The following is a 13,950-nucleotide window of genomic DNA, read 5'->3' on the forward strand; positions in this document are numbered from 1 at the left end:
TCAAATGACCTTTACATTTGATGCTGACCTCGGTTGACCTTGAACATTGACCCAGCTTCAATCTATAAGTTTAAAAACTTCCATCATCTTGAATTCCAAAACATTGAATTCTAGAGAGTTACACCATTTTAAATTAAAGAATATTCCACCATATTGGATTACCTGATGACCACCATCTCGGTCGCCATCTTGATTTCATCTGCTAAAGACCAACAAATTTCCCTCTTCTGCTGTACACGCACCATGTGGTGTCCATTTACTGGAGGCTTTGTTTACTGGGCAGCAGGATGTAACCATGTTCGTTTCTGGCGTTTGTTCCTGAATCACCAGTGTCACTCTATCTCGTGCACTTAAGGTTGATTTTACAATACCAACCATCAATTTTATGAAACATACAGGCACATTGTATTTAATATTTAGAACAAAATATATATTAAAACTAGGTGATTTGAACCAATGGATGTAAAGTGTTGTCTTTGACTACGCAGCCAACAAAACTTATACAAGATTAAGAATTAAGTACGGATAACATGAGTAACACATATGCCAACATGTATAATATTTCAATTTATGGAGTATGAATATCAGTGCTTCTTGGAGGCTGCCATTTTTAATTTAGATGCTTATTACTAAGAGTGTTAGTATTGCATATTTTCTACCATGTTACTTTATTTGTTACCCACAATAGCGCTCTTGTATCGTGTATTGAGCACATTGACTGCTAGAGTGTAAGACAAATTTTGGCTTATCATTTGCCCACTCGAGTCACAAGAATAAATTACAAAATTGTAAGATATCATAGCACCCACCACATTGATCACTAACATGAAAAAGTAGTCTGGGTTAGGGGCTCCTGCTATTGGTTCATGGGAGAGGTCCCAAGTTTGCTGTCCATCATCTTGGATTGAGTGTCACAGCAACCATATATGATAACCTTGACTTTGACCTTATACCTACTTTGAATTTTACCCTGGTGGAAATATTGATATACCCTATTTGATTGTGACATCATGGCAGCCATCTTGGATGACCTTTAACTTTGGTCTTAATCTTGATCCTGGCTCCCATTTTGGATCCACCATATTGGTTTATGACATTGCATCGCTATTTTGTTTTCTACAACTTTCTGCCATTTTGAATAATGGCATCACATCTATAATCTTGAATATCTTTAATTATTATCCAAAAATTAAAAACAATATTTATTATATATTTTTAATACAATTTATTAAAATGTATTTACGTCATGGAGTTCGGTGTCATCGGTTAGAACTCAGAGGGCTCATACGATTAAAAAAGGTGACTCGCCCCTCATTGATGTTCTTAGCAATACTGACCCCCAACACTTTCCTCAAGACAGATATCATGCCAACAAGTATGATATATCTGCCATCTTGGATCCGCCGTTTTCTTTTTGTCTGCTAGAGATCACTGTCACCTCCATATTTGTTAAATTGTTACCAGGTAGAATGCAGTAATATTTATTACCAGACTGTCGACCATTTTGACAGCCATAATAAAAATATATTACTATTAACCTAGAAATTTGGAAAAAATTCCAAATATCATAAAAAAACAGCCAATAATATAATAATTGATTCAACCGATTCCTGTCCTCAGTTCGATTTTGGTCGATACAAAAAAGTTAATTTTGTCTTGAATATATTTATTTACAACTTTGAATTTAAGAAAAACATTAATTATATTATAACATAAATGTAATAGGTTCAAGAAATCTAAACAAATTTCACAAACCAAATTAGTTACATAATTTCTGCACTACTGCAAGCCAAAGCAATTGAATTAATATTTTAAATTTCTTAAACAAATGAATTTCTGAATATTTATCTCCACATTTCATTTTGTGCAGTCAAGACAATGAATAGCTGTAAGGCCGCATTTCCGAAGTGGATCAACTAAATACTTAAATACATCTTACATACATAAATCTAACGCTGATGTTTTGTAACCTGCGATTTCACAAGACGGGAAATATTTTTGATGTAACATTAGTGTGCAGCATTGCTTTCATTTGCCATAAGCAACAGATCAAAATGATTTTTTTTTTCTGGTTTATTTACCCGAATCAGGCATACCTTATTGTTTTTATTTAATAAATACATATTAAATAACAATTCAGGACTGTTTTTCTCAAATAGATTTATGATGTAAGAGTAGTGGGTAGTCCAGACCACTGAAGTCGTACTTATCAACCAAAGCATAATACCTCTTATCGACATGGTTTTGGTGACTTCCCTTGACAAATTTTGCTAAAATGCGTTATTTAAAACCAAACTGATTGAATAGGTTCCAAGAATTGACTACTACTTTAATGTTGATGATCGATTCCGTCAAAGCAATAAATGATTATGCCTGATGGTATTGAGGCAAACTATCACTTGTTTGTATTTCTGTACACATCTTCTGGTGATTACCCAGACTTTTACATATACGTCTTCCTAGATGTTTTCATGTACCTTAAGCAGATTATAATGTATTTTCAAATTGTAGTATTTTTGTGTTTACACTTTGTTTGCTTGGTTTCCCAGTGTAAATTTTACTTGCACTCTTTGTGTTTAAAGTGATTCTTTTGCATGAATTTGAGTATATCGGTTTTCACTCAAAGTTTTTGTATTTACAATGATTTTTTTCTTTTCTTATACCATTTTTTTTCTTTTTCACTCGTGGTATTTGTATTTAATAGTGTTTATATGGTGTTACTGCCCTTATGTATTTAAAGAAAAACTGTATATAAATTTATTTATCAAAGTTCTGGAAGCTGCCTTATATGGGCTACACAGAAACAACTGTATAGTCAGAGGACACAAGGGAGAATCATATACAATTTAATTTGTTCTCACAATAGGAACTAGGAAGGTGGATTGTATTCGAAGGGAGAAACAAAATCTGGCTTGCTTATCTTCTACCTGTATTATTGTTAATTAAGATTTGTTATATTTACTTTGGATATTCATTGCAATTACAAATTTACCCTTGACAGAATTAATTATAAGGAAGGCCCAGGCCATTAATAAATATCAGTTAAATCAATCTGATACATTTTACAAATTTTAACAATCCTATTTTCACCAAAATAAATTTAATATTAATAAATTTAATTGGTTTAAGACATTATTTGTTCTGATCCGTGCTGAAGTATATATTCACAATATTACACAGAGGAATGTTCACTGGAATGGATGGAGGGTTGAGGGGTGTTAGCTTGTGGGAAATCTCTTGTGCCATGCGCCGAAATGTGCCCGACATCACTGAAACATTAGGAAGGGGGCTTGACTGAAATTGCTCGCGTAAGGTGGGGTCTTAGAAACGGGCTGCTCTGATAGCTTGCAGGACATAGCAGTTCTTGTCACGGCTGCAGGGAGAATTACAGGCGACGGGCGTGTGCTAAAGCGAGGATATGACGAGCCCGCATGCTGGCTCATGAGATGGTTGGCAAAAATCAGATATGTCATTGGGAATGAATTGGGTAAACTAGCCTGACAAAGATTAATTGGGAATGTGCAGTGAAAGGAAAAAGTTTAAGTTTTAGCAACAAAATTACTGCTAAAAAAATAATTTAAATATTAAAATTTACAATTGTGCTGGAAAATGCTAATTGGCAGCGCAATGTATATATATATATTTTTGCATGAATTTTATGTATCAGTTTTCACTCGTAGTTTCCGTGTTTACAATGATTTTTTGGTTGATATGGTTCATTCTTGATCTCCTACTAGAATTTTTCCTGTTCTAACCTTTTAAAAAAAAAAATATTATTTTTAATGTGTTGCAGAATTTTGTTATAAAGGGTACTTTTTCCTGTTCTGAACATTTTACATTTTTCTTATTGCATGTGTTGTGCCACCAGTTAGTATTTTTAGCACAATTCTAAATTTGAATTTTTGAAAAATTCTGTCGCCAGTCATTCTTTTGCTGCAAGAACTTATACTTTTCCACCTCCTGTACACACATGTTTAATCCTTGTCAGGCTTGTCTCCCTAATCGTTCCCAGCGTAAATATAATTTGGCCTACCATCTAATGACTCAGCAAGTGCTATTGTCTTATCCCCGCCTTGGTGCACGTCAGTCGCCTGTAATTCTCCTCCGAGCCATGACTAGAAGTGCTATGTCCTGCAAGCTATTAGGGCAGCTAGGTTCTGAGAGCCAGCCTTACGCGAGCATTCCAGGCACGAGCATGGGTCATTTTGCTCGAGCCCTCGGCACATCGCAGGCCTCAGCAGAGAGTGTTTCCCACTGGCAGCAGCACATTTCCCATTCCCTCCCCCCTGCAGCCTTTCCAGGGAGCCACGCCCAGTTGAATGGCCGGCCGTCAACCCGGAGCCTGTCTCGAGGCCACGACTAGTGGCAGAGTTGCGAGGTATTTCCCCTGGGTGTTTGAACGCCCACTAAACGCCTGCCTCCTGGCGCCTCACACAACAAACAGTGCCCCGTAGTTCATTTCCAAGCCATCAGAGTGCTGCACTAGTCCCCTCCATAAGCCCAATGCTTTAGCAGTCGCCTCGTGTGGGTCGATCTCTCCTTGTTTCGGACACCCCTCAGTAGGTCGTGCTGACATCGGCCAGTACCACCAACTTCGAGATATCGAAGTTGGTATTTCTCGACTACTCCCTCGGAAATATTTGGATATTTTTGGTCCAGAAGCCGAAGCCTCCCCCCTTTTACTAACGAGTCGCTGCCACCCCAAACTTACTTCTCGCCGCAACAGCAGACGGACCACACCGCATCGTCGGCGAGCCGCGCATCAAGACTTCACTCCGGTCGTTGTTTAAAGATGTAATCAGCTAGACAAGGGATGTGATCCCCACAACTTTAGTAATTAGTAATTAGTCTGTCTGCGTACCTCGTAGAAGCAGTCATGCTTCGTTAATGATACTTCATAGTATTTTCTATCTTTTGAATCATGGAAACGTCCGCGACCACCGCATTTTCGCTAGCTCGGCACCCTGGCTGACGCTAGAAGCCATCTCCCTGTATGGTGAGTTTTGACAAAACTTATTCCCCGACCACAATCATCTTTGTTAGTAGGCATTTTCTGCCTATTTGCTAACTGCATGTGATCATGTTCTGATCATGTTCGATTCGGACATGTTCACAGACAGGGTCCAAGGGCCGGATGCAGTCCTAACAACACCACCCTCGATTCCTTCCTCCAGCAAGCAGGACGAATAAGGTGCCCTGACGCCTCATTAGCAGCTCAACTTCGGCCACTGTCAAACCTCCAGTCCTTCAGTTTTTTTTATATCTTCAGAATAACAATAAATCACTACGTCGAAAAGATCGGAACACCAGAATTTTTTTTATCAAGACTTAAATCGTTCTAAGCGTACTGGGATTGTAACAAAACTTAACCTTTTTATTGTTTCTGATTCTACTTTAATTAGGTCCAATTATTAATGGTAATTTTCTTACTATGGCCAGCCCATTCTTTAGATAATGTAATTTTAAAACCATGTTGATGTAATTTAATAATGTTAATTTATTTGTCAATAAATTTATCAAATTTATTATCTATTTGAAAGTAATCAAAAGTTAAATAAATATAGAGGTATTTATATCTAGACGAATTCATTATTTTGCTTTTTGAAATGAAAAGATCCACCAGTTACACAAGTCATCAAGAGAGAGTGAAGTGTAACAAAATTATAGCAGAGCATAGGTTTCCTGTTTACTCTGTTATTACTATGTGTAACAGTGTGTTGCAGTATTTTTGTTCCACCAGTACATTTTATTATTATAACCTGCCACATAAACAAACAAAAAAGTTTTTTCGATTTTTCCAGATTTAACTTTTTGTGCATCCTTCTTGTAATTTTTTATTCCTTTTTAAATCCTTGTCAATATGTCCACAATGAGCACTGATAAGATTGATATGATGAAAAACAGCGATTTTTCAGCCTCTAGCCTCAATGAATCATAGAATGATTGATTGGGTTCAGGGGGCAATTACTCCCTGCCTCCATACTTGCCAACCCTGAGGGTCATAACCTTAGACTCTGCAATCATAGGTCGACGGGTTGATTCCAGAAGAGCAAATAACATTTCTCAATCTTGTCCCAAAATTAATCGATTCCTCTCCAGGTGCAGGGAATCGTTTATAGCTCCAGTTGGCACTGTTCTCCGCCTTTTCAAAGTTTATCTTAGTTTTTCCACTCAATTTCTTTAGGAGGATCCCATTCAGGGGCCCATCAGTAACAACTTTCACTTCGCCTCCAAAGCCACCCTCATTATGATGAGTGATGATCCAGCAGAAATATTCAGTTCCACATTTGTTCGTGTACTTATGGAGAATGTCTCTGCTTGGTATGAGTGGATGCTTAGTCATTTAAACCAGCTGGATATTCACATTTCTTCAAACCAACCATTCACTGTGGGGGCTGCGCATACAAAGTTACCTGCATTTTTGACCAACTGCAAAGTTTTGTAAACATTGAAAGTGATCATGAAACATGCTTCTTGTTCTTGTATGCTGTCATGAAAGGTGAATGTTAGTAGTACTAGGTTGTATCCTGATCCTTTAGAGGTTTTTGGTATGACAGGTATGACTTTTCCCACAATATTGCATCAGGTTATGACCTTCGAGGGCTCAATAAAATATCAGTGAATGTGTACGCCTGTGTAGACAATCAAGGATGTATTATTGACGAGATCTTTAACTCTACCACAGATGCAACTGTCCAGCCAATTCGCATTGATTCTGTGTGACATGATCATCATGTGAATGTTTTGGCCATACGTGCGACTGGTGCCCCTGCTCATCTTCATTTCAAGACAGTTAAAAGTATGTCTCATTTACTTTATTCTCAACTCTCTTTCGGGTATAGTGTTTGCAGCCAATTAGCATTTTATGGCACAATTTTAAACATGGATTTTGAAAAATAATTTTACCAGACATTCTTGCTGCTAAAACTTAAAATTTTTCCACTCCCTGTATATTACCATTTAATCTTTGTCAGGCCAGTTTCCCCAATACTGTTCCCTGAGGTAGCTCTGATTTTGCGAGTGTTTTGCGAGTCAGCGGGTGCGCTCATTTTATCCCTACTTTGACGCGCGGCCATTGCCTATAATTATCCCTCAAGCCGCGATGAAGACGGCTTATCTCGGCATTCTCCCAGAGCACTGTCTTCTCGGAGCTCTCCTGAGGCAAGCACCGAGGGCTACGCCCGCAGGTCGTCTTAACCAACATTTCGACACATAGGTACCTGGCATCTCCAGGGCTTAATTTACCACCGTAGTTGCACTCTGCTGCCTTTCCTGGTGTTACACTTCAGTAATAACAGAGTAAACAGAAGTTCTGTTATCATTTTGTCACACTTCACTCTCTCTTGATGACTTGAATAACTAGTGGATCTTTTAGTTTCAAAGGGCAAAATAATGATTTCGTCTAGGTATAAGTACCTCTATGTTTATTTAACTTTCGATTGCTTTCACAATAACATAATATTTGATAGATTGATTGACAAATATATTACGATTATGCAATTATATTAACATGTATTTAAAATTGCATTATCAAAGAATGGGCAGGCCCTCATTAGAAAATTACCATTCATAAATAGATAAAATTAAAATATAATCAGCAACAATAAACCAGTTAATTATTATCAATCCCAGTAGACTTAGAGGAATTAAAGTCCCTAAAGAAAATTTTCTGTTTGTCTGATCTTTTCAACATCGTGATTCAATGCTATTCCGAAGATATAAAAAAACCTTAAGGACTGGAGGTTTGACGATTGCTGGCTGAAGAGGAGCTGCTAACTGGACACCAGGGCACCTTAGTCGTCCTGCTTGCTGGAGGAAGGACTCGAGTGTGGCGTTCTTGGGTCAGCACCCGGCCCTTGGACCCTGTCTATGAACAGGTCCGAAACAAACATGTTCAGGACTGGTTCACAGACAGTTGGAAAAAGAGGCAGAAATGCCTTCTAACCACGATGATGGTCGGGGAAATAAAGGTTGTCTAAAATTCACCATACAGGGAGATGGCTTCCAGCGCCAGCCAGGGTGCGGAGCTCGCGAGCCCGTGGTTGTCGTGGCCATTTCCATGATTCAAAAGAATCGAAAATATAATAAATTATGATTAACGAAGCATGACTACTCTACGAGGTATGCAGACGGACTAATTACTAATTACTAAAGTTGTGGGAATCACATCCCTTGCCTAGCTGATTACATCTTTAAACAATGACACCGGCCAATGACACTAACTTCGAGATATCGAAGTCAGTAGTTCTCGACCACCCCTTCGAAAATCTTCGGAACCTTTCGGTTCGGAATCCGAAGTCCCCCTACTTTCTTTCGAAAGCCTTCGCCTTTTTAATTACAAGTTACAACTGCCACAGAGACATTCCACACATCGCGAGCAGACTGACCAACTCGGATAATCGACCATCATACTGCAATACTTCAGTCCAATCTTCGTACAAATATGTAGTCGGCTAGGTAAGGATTTTCTTTCTTTTTTTTTTTTTTCCTAACCTAACTAAAACTAAGTGTATTTTGGAGGGGTCCGGGTTAGGGAGGGACCTAGGTGCGTCTCAGGCCGAAGCCTATACGCCTAGTCATGCTGGGATTAGCCATGCAAGGAGAGGGTCGCATGCATCATGTGCTAGGAGGGGATTGGCCAGCCATGGCAGCGATTGGCGCCATGACTAACTCCCCTCACTCTTAAATCTAGACTATAACTAGAGATAGGTTGGGCCCAGGTAAAACCTGCATAGACACAGGGAAAACCCTGGGCACATTCATGCGGGATACAAATTGGCATGCATTACGTGTAGGAGTTTACAGGAGACAGAGGATGGTCTGGATGAAGTGTTGGACAGAGTAGAGAAGAGTCTACCATGCGGGGGTTGGGAACTTGGACTCGTAGTCCGCTTTGCTTTTTATCCAGGACTGGATTTAGTGACCAGGGACGCAAGCGCCCCTGGTGGTGAGTGGTTGCACTGACCACTCACTCCGCCGCCAGTCAGCACCTAAAAAACTAAGAAACTAAAACAGAAAAAAGGCTAGGTAAGGGACTTCGGCTTCTGGGCCGAAAGGTTCCGAAGATCTCCGAGGGGGTGGTCGATAAATACTGACTTCGATAACTCGAAATTGGTGGTGGCCGATATCAGCGCGACCTACTGAGGGGTGTCCGAAACAAGGAGATATCGACTCGCTCATCTCTCGCACGAGATGCATAGAGCATATGAAGGGGACTAGTGCAGTGCTCTGGTGGCTTGAAAAAGGATTCTGTGGCACTGCTTGTTGCGTGCGGCACCAGGGGGCAGGCATTTAGCGGGCATTCAAACACCAGGGGAAATAACTCGCATTTCCACCAAGAGAGGGCAGAGGTGGTACATTCGAAGACCCATGGGTGTCCTTGAGGTTCGGCCAGGGTTGATGGCCAGTCAGGGAACTGGGCACGGTTCCCAGGAAAGGCAGTAGAGGGGGATGGAAATGTGCAACTATCAGTAGAGGGGGTGGAAATGTGCAACTATCAGTAGAGGGGGTGGAAATGTGCAACTATGGTAGGAAATTAAGATCTGGAGAGGCCAGGGATGGGACGAAATGTTGGTTAATACGACCTGCAGGTGTGCCTTTCGGTGCTTGCCTCAGGAGAGCTCCGAGAAAACCGTGCTCTGGGAGAGTGCCAAAATAAGCTGTCATGATCACGGCTCGGGGGAGAATCACAGGCAATGGCCGTGCATCAAAGTGGGGATAAAATGAGCACACGTGCTGACTCTAAAAATACTCGCAAAATCAGATCTACCTCGGAGAACAGTATTGGGGAGACTGGCCTGACAAAGATTAAATGGTAATGTACAGGGAGTGGAAAAAGTTTAAGTTTTAGCAGCATGAATGATTGGTAAAATTTTTTTTTCAAAATTCAAAATTAAAATTGTTCCATAAAATGCTAATTTGTGGCACGTACTCCTCCACTGAAAGGCGGAGCCAGGATAAGCAACCATCACTGAGCATTAGAAATTTGAGAACTGGCTTACTTACCCTATACCAGAACCGACTAAGAGAAACTACTTATAATACTTGATAAGCTCGCTGACTAACATTAATGCCTTGCTTTGGCTGTAATACATTATAAAGAATATTAATTATTATGTTGGTCCGCATAAACCTTTGTTTAGTTACTTAAAAAAAATCTTAAATTTAAAGATATATAATTATAATATGTATTCAAGGCTATATTAATGAATTTAGATTCACCATGTTTATCTCAGATATTGGACATCATGTAGGATCACAAAGTGGGTGCTGTGAGGGAGGCCGAAAATCACTGAGGGAACTGTGTCCTGGGAAACTCAAAGACGAATGGGGATTGTAACCTCTGTTAATGGGTATGTTGGGCCTGTATATGGGTATGATAGCCCTGTAACTTACAAACTAATTGGGAATATGAACCCCAGTACAATAGATCTTTCCAGAAGAAACCAGAGAAGGCATTGGGTCTTAGACCACACTTTCTGGAACTGGATATGACCGAATAAATGATGCTTTCTCAACAAAGCGAAGCGAAACCTCAGTCCCGGATACCTACATTTATTGACTCACCTTGGATTAGTGTTCAAGTGCTGAAGGTTGATCAGACAAACAGGCTGAATCAAAGAAGCCCAAGAGGGAATTTAACCCTTGAGTTAGTTCGGGTATCGAAACCCCGAAAGATCAACGAATTTGGATATAAAAAAAATGGAAAATGTAAAAAAATTAAATTTAAAAAAGGGGTTATCATATTATTATTAATTATAATTAAATATTAATTAATTTATCCTTGCACTCAAATTAAATTGATACAAAAATATATGTAAAATCGTAAAACCTGATATCTTAGTTCTAATAAGCATAACTAACGTTAAATTGATTTTAATTTCGCCATCGGATCTTCCATGGCAGGCAAGAAAGTTCACACTGCCTGAAAGGGGGTTTGAACATAGTGCTGTGGATCTAACCCAGGGAACACTAGGTAATCATAGGATTTTTCACCTAGAGGACCAGGTCGTGGCTCCATTTGCTCAGAGGACCCTTACTTCCATGCTGCTCATTGGCTAGTTTGACCTAGTTCGACTTTAAGGAAAACACACAAAATTAAACCTTGATGTCACCTTGGAAGTCACTATTGCAAAACAATGTAAAATCATATAATCATAATTATGCAAAATAAACTACTAACTTGGGGGGAGGGTGCAATATAAAAAATGTAAACTTTTAAAATTTTGTACACATAGTTGTACGAGCTGCAGTGCTCAGTTTTTTTGTACTTAGCTGTACATCACCCGATAAAAACTTAATGTTGAAAAAACATAAAAGGTAATAAATTGTTGTTCATAAAAAATGTAATTACAAAATGTATTATTCATTTACTTTGAGAAGTTTAAACTGTATAGCTTATTTGCTTATAGGTATGTAAGTTGACTAAAAAAAAAGGGTACTCTATAAAAAAATTCATCTCATTGCTAGCATAGGAAATGTGTGGAGAATTCGACCAACACAAGGACAATTTAATTTATGAAACTTTTCGTCGAAGGCAAGAGTGACTACACCTCACTGGGTAGTCACGAAAATAATCAATACTAAAGTTAGGCACATCGATGGGTGATTATATTTACGAAAGTGTGTTACAACACAAAAAATCACATCGGTATGTTTGCCCTGAAATTAAATAAATCGACTGGGAATAATACTATCTTTGATAGAATTAAAACATCCTACAGGAATAAAAATTAAACTAAACCACAGAATATTCATAAAAATAAAAATTACATTCACACCCAAATTATGACGATTATGAATGCCATAATTAATGTATATAAATCAGAATACTCTAGATAAAAAAAAGAAACATGAAATGGAAATAATAACCACACCTTACTTACGAATAAAAAAATTAAATATTTTATAAATATTAATTACTCCCCCAAAACATATATGTAATTCAAAATGAAATGAAAATTGCCTCCTTAAAGAATGTCGAAAGGCATAGCTTGACATGAGTTAAATAAAACAACATACGTGTGTTTGTTTACAAACACGTGGCTGCATTGCTATGTAACGAATGCTGGGAGCCAGCAAGGGCGTGGGGAGAGAGTGGCGTCACTGCGCCGGCCAGATTTCGACGCGCGAGGAATGCTGGGAGATAACCAGGTGGCCTGAAAGACACAGCACAACAGCCAGCTGCTGGCCATAAAAATATATCTTGGACAAAGAGCAAAAAAATGTTACATTAAACGTAAACAATAGCTAAATTCATAGGCGTGCGCACGGTAGGTGCCACAGGTGCCTTGGCACCACCATTAGGGTTAACATTATTTTGTTTTTTACAAGCATAAATAATACATACTTACAAAAATCCGTATTATTTCCAAAAAAACTATGTTTTTCAATCGTGTCGAGTTACAGATATGTGCTCATAACACTATCAGTATATCAATTATCAATCTAACCAACTATACACACGAAAACAAGCCATTTGCAATTACTTGTGTTGTACACGCGGGCCGCGGCTACAAAACTTCTGAAATGTAAATACTTCTCATAGTTCTCCTCGAATTACATAGAATGCGCGCTCGGTGTCCACTGTTCACTCCACTCGGCAGGTGCACGGAATACTAGCCGCCGTCCGCCAGGGTTTATTTAAAAAAAGAGAGAGAGTTTAGTTAGTTAAAAGGATAGGCTTACTCGATGACTTATATGCAGTCGCCGACAAAACATTTTTGTTGTATTCCAAAAGTTAAAACTTTTGCCCACTCTTATTTGTGTGTTTTTATTATTTTAATATTTTACATATTTAAGGTATGTTACAAAAACTCCCTTGATTTGTTGATTTTAAAACTTAACATTTGAGAATGTTTTTTTTTCTAGCATTTATTTGGCATCTTCAGAAAACATTTAAGTACGGTTTTTCAAAGCCACCAGCATGAATTCCGTGCAAACAATTTGTGCAATTTACTTTATGGCTCAACAAAGCTTAAAACTGTAAATAGTTTAGTAGTTTTCCTGGTGATTATAACGTTCAAAGCCATAATTTGTCATACAAAATGTTAATATTTTTACATCTGTGTATTTAATGTTTTTGTTCGGAAACACCTTAAATAGCACCATTTTGCTCTTTCAAATCCAAATTTTTCCGGGGGAGGACCCCTCGACCCCCCGCTTTAGGCTCGGGTCCGTGAATAATAGGGCTGTTGTGTAATCTGGCACCACCAATACTGAAGTCCTGCGCACGCCTATGGCTAAATTAATTACTTAACTGCCTGTAAACAAGGCAGATGTGACAGAATACTAACACAAATAACACAACTTTCTCTCATGTAAAAAAAAGGAGTTGAAATTCTACTTAATTTCACAAATGTGAGGTACGATAATAAACAACTCTGTCTTAGTGACACATAAAAACTGTGTCTATAAATAAATACCTCAAGGTTAATAATTAGTAAGTGGAGTTTGTGAATGTAAAATTACTTTGCCAAAAAAAGATAGTCTTTTAATAAAAAAGTAATGCAGTTTAATGAAGATAAATAATTAACTTAAATAAAGTATGCTCAAATTAATAAATCACTGAAAAACTCTGAAACTAATTTTAAAATTAACACAGCAAAACAAAACATTTATAACTTTAGTAACAAAAAAGGTTTAAGGTGATATTTTTCAGAATTAAAAATTAAATTTTAACTCTTTAAACATGAAATAAAATACATAATAATAGCAGAGTAAACAGTAAACCACACTCTGCTACCATTTGTTATGACATGTATATTTGGAACTCGAATTCATTCAGTAATTATAGAATCTCACATAACCTCCATTAATGGCTGAAGGTTAACAAAAACACTATAACCTATGAACATTCCAGACAAGTCAGATTGTTTATATTTACTGTACTATGTTATTATTCTAAAGTATTTCGTACACATTGAATGGAATAAATATGGTTATATAAAT

General features: G+C 38.0%; 1 protein-coding gene across 1 annotated transcript in view; it reads right to left on the reverse strand.

The window, feature by feature from the left end:
• LOC134542739 (E3 ubiquitin-protein ligase TRIM45) overlaps positions 1-13,950 on the reverse strand; it is a 116,924-nt gene that overhangs the window by 76,443 nt on the left and 26,531 nt on the right. The window lies entirely within an intron of this gene.

This window comes from Bacillus rossius (genome assembly GCF_032445375.1).
Source record: "Bacillus rossius redtenbacheri isolate Brsri chromosome 9 unlocalized genomic scaffold, Brsri_v3 Brsri_v3_scf9_1, whole genome shotgun sequence".
NCBI lineage: Eukaryota > Metazoa > Arthropoda > Insecta > Phasmatodea > Bacillidae > Bacillus > Bacillus rossius.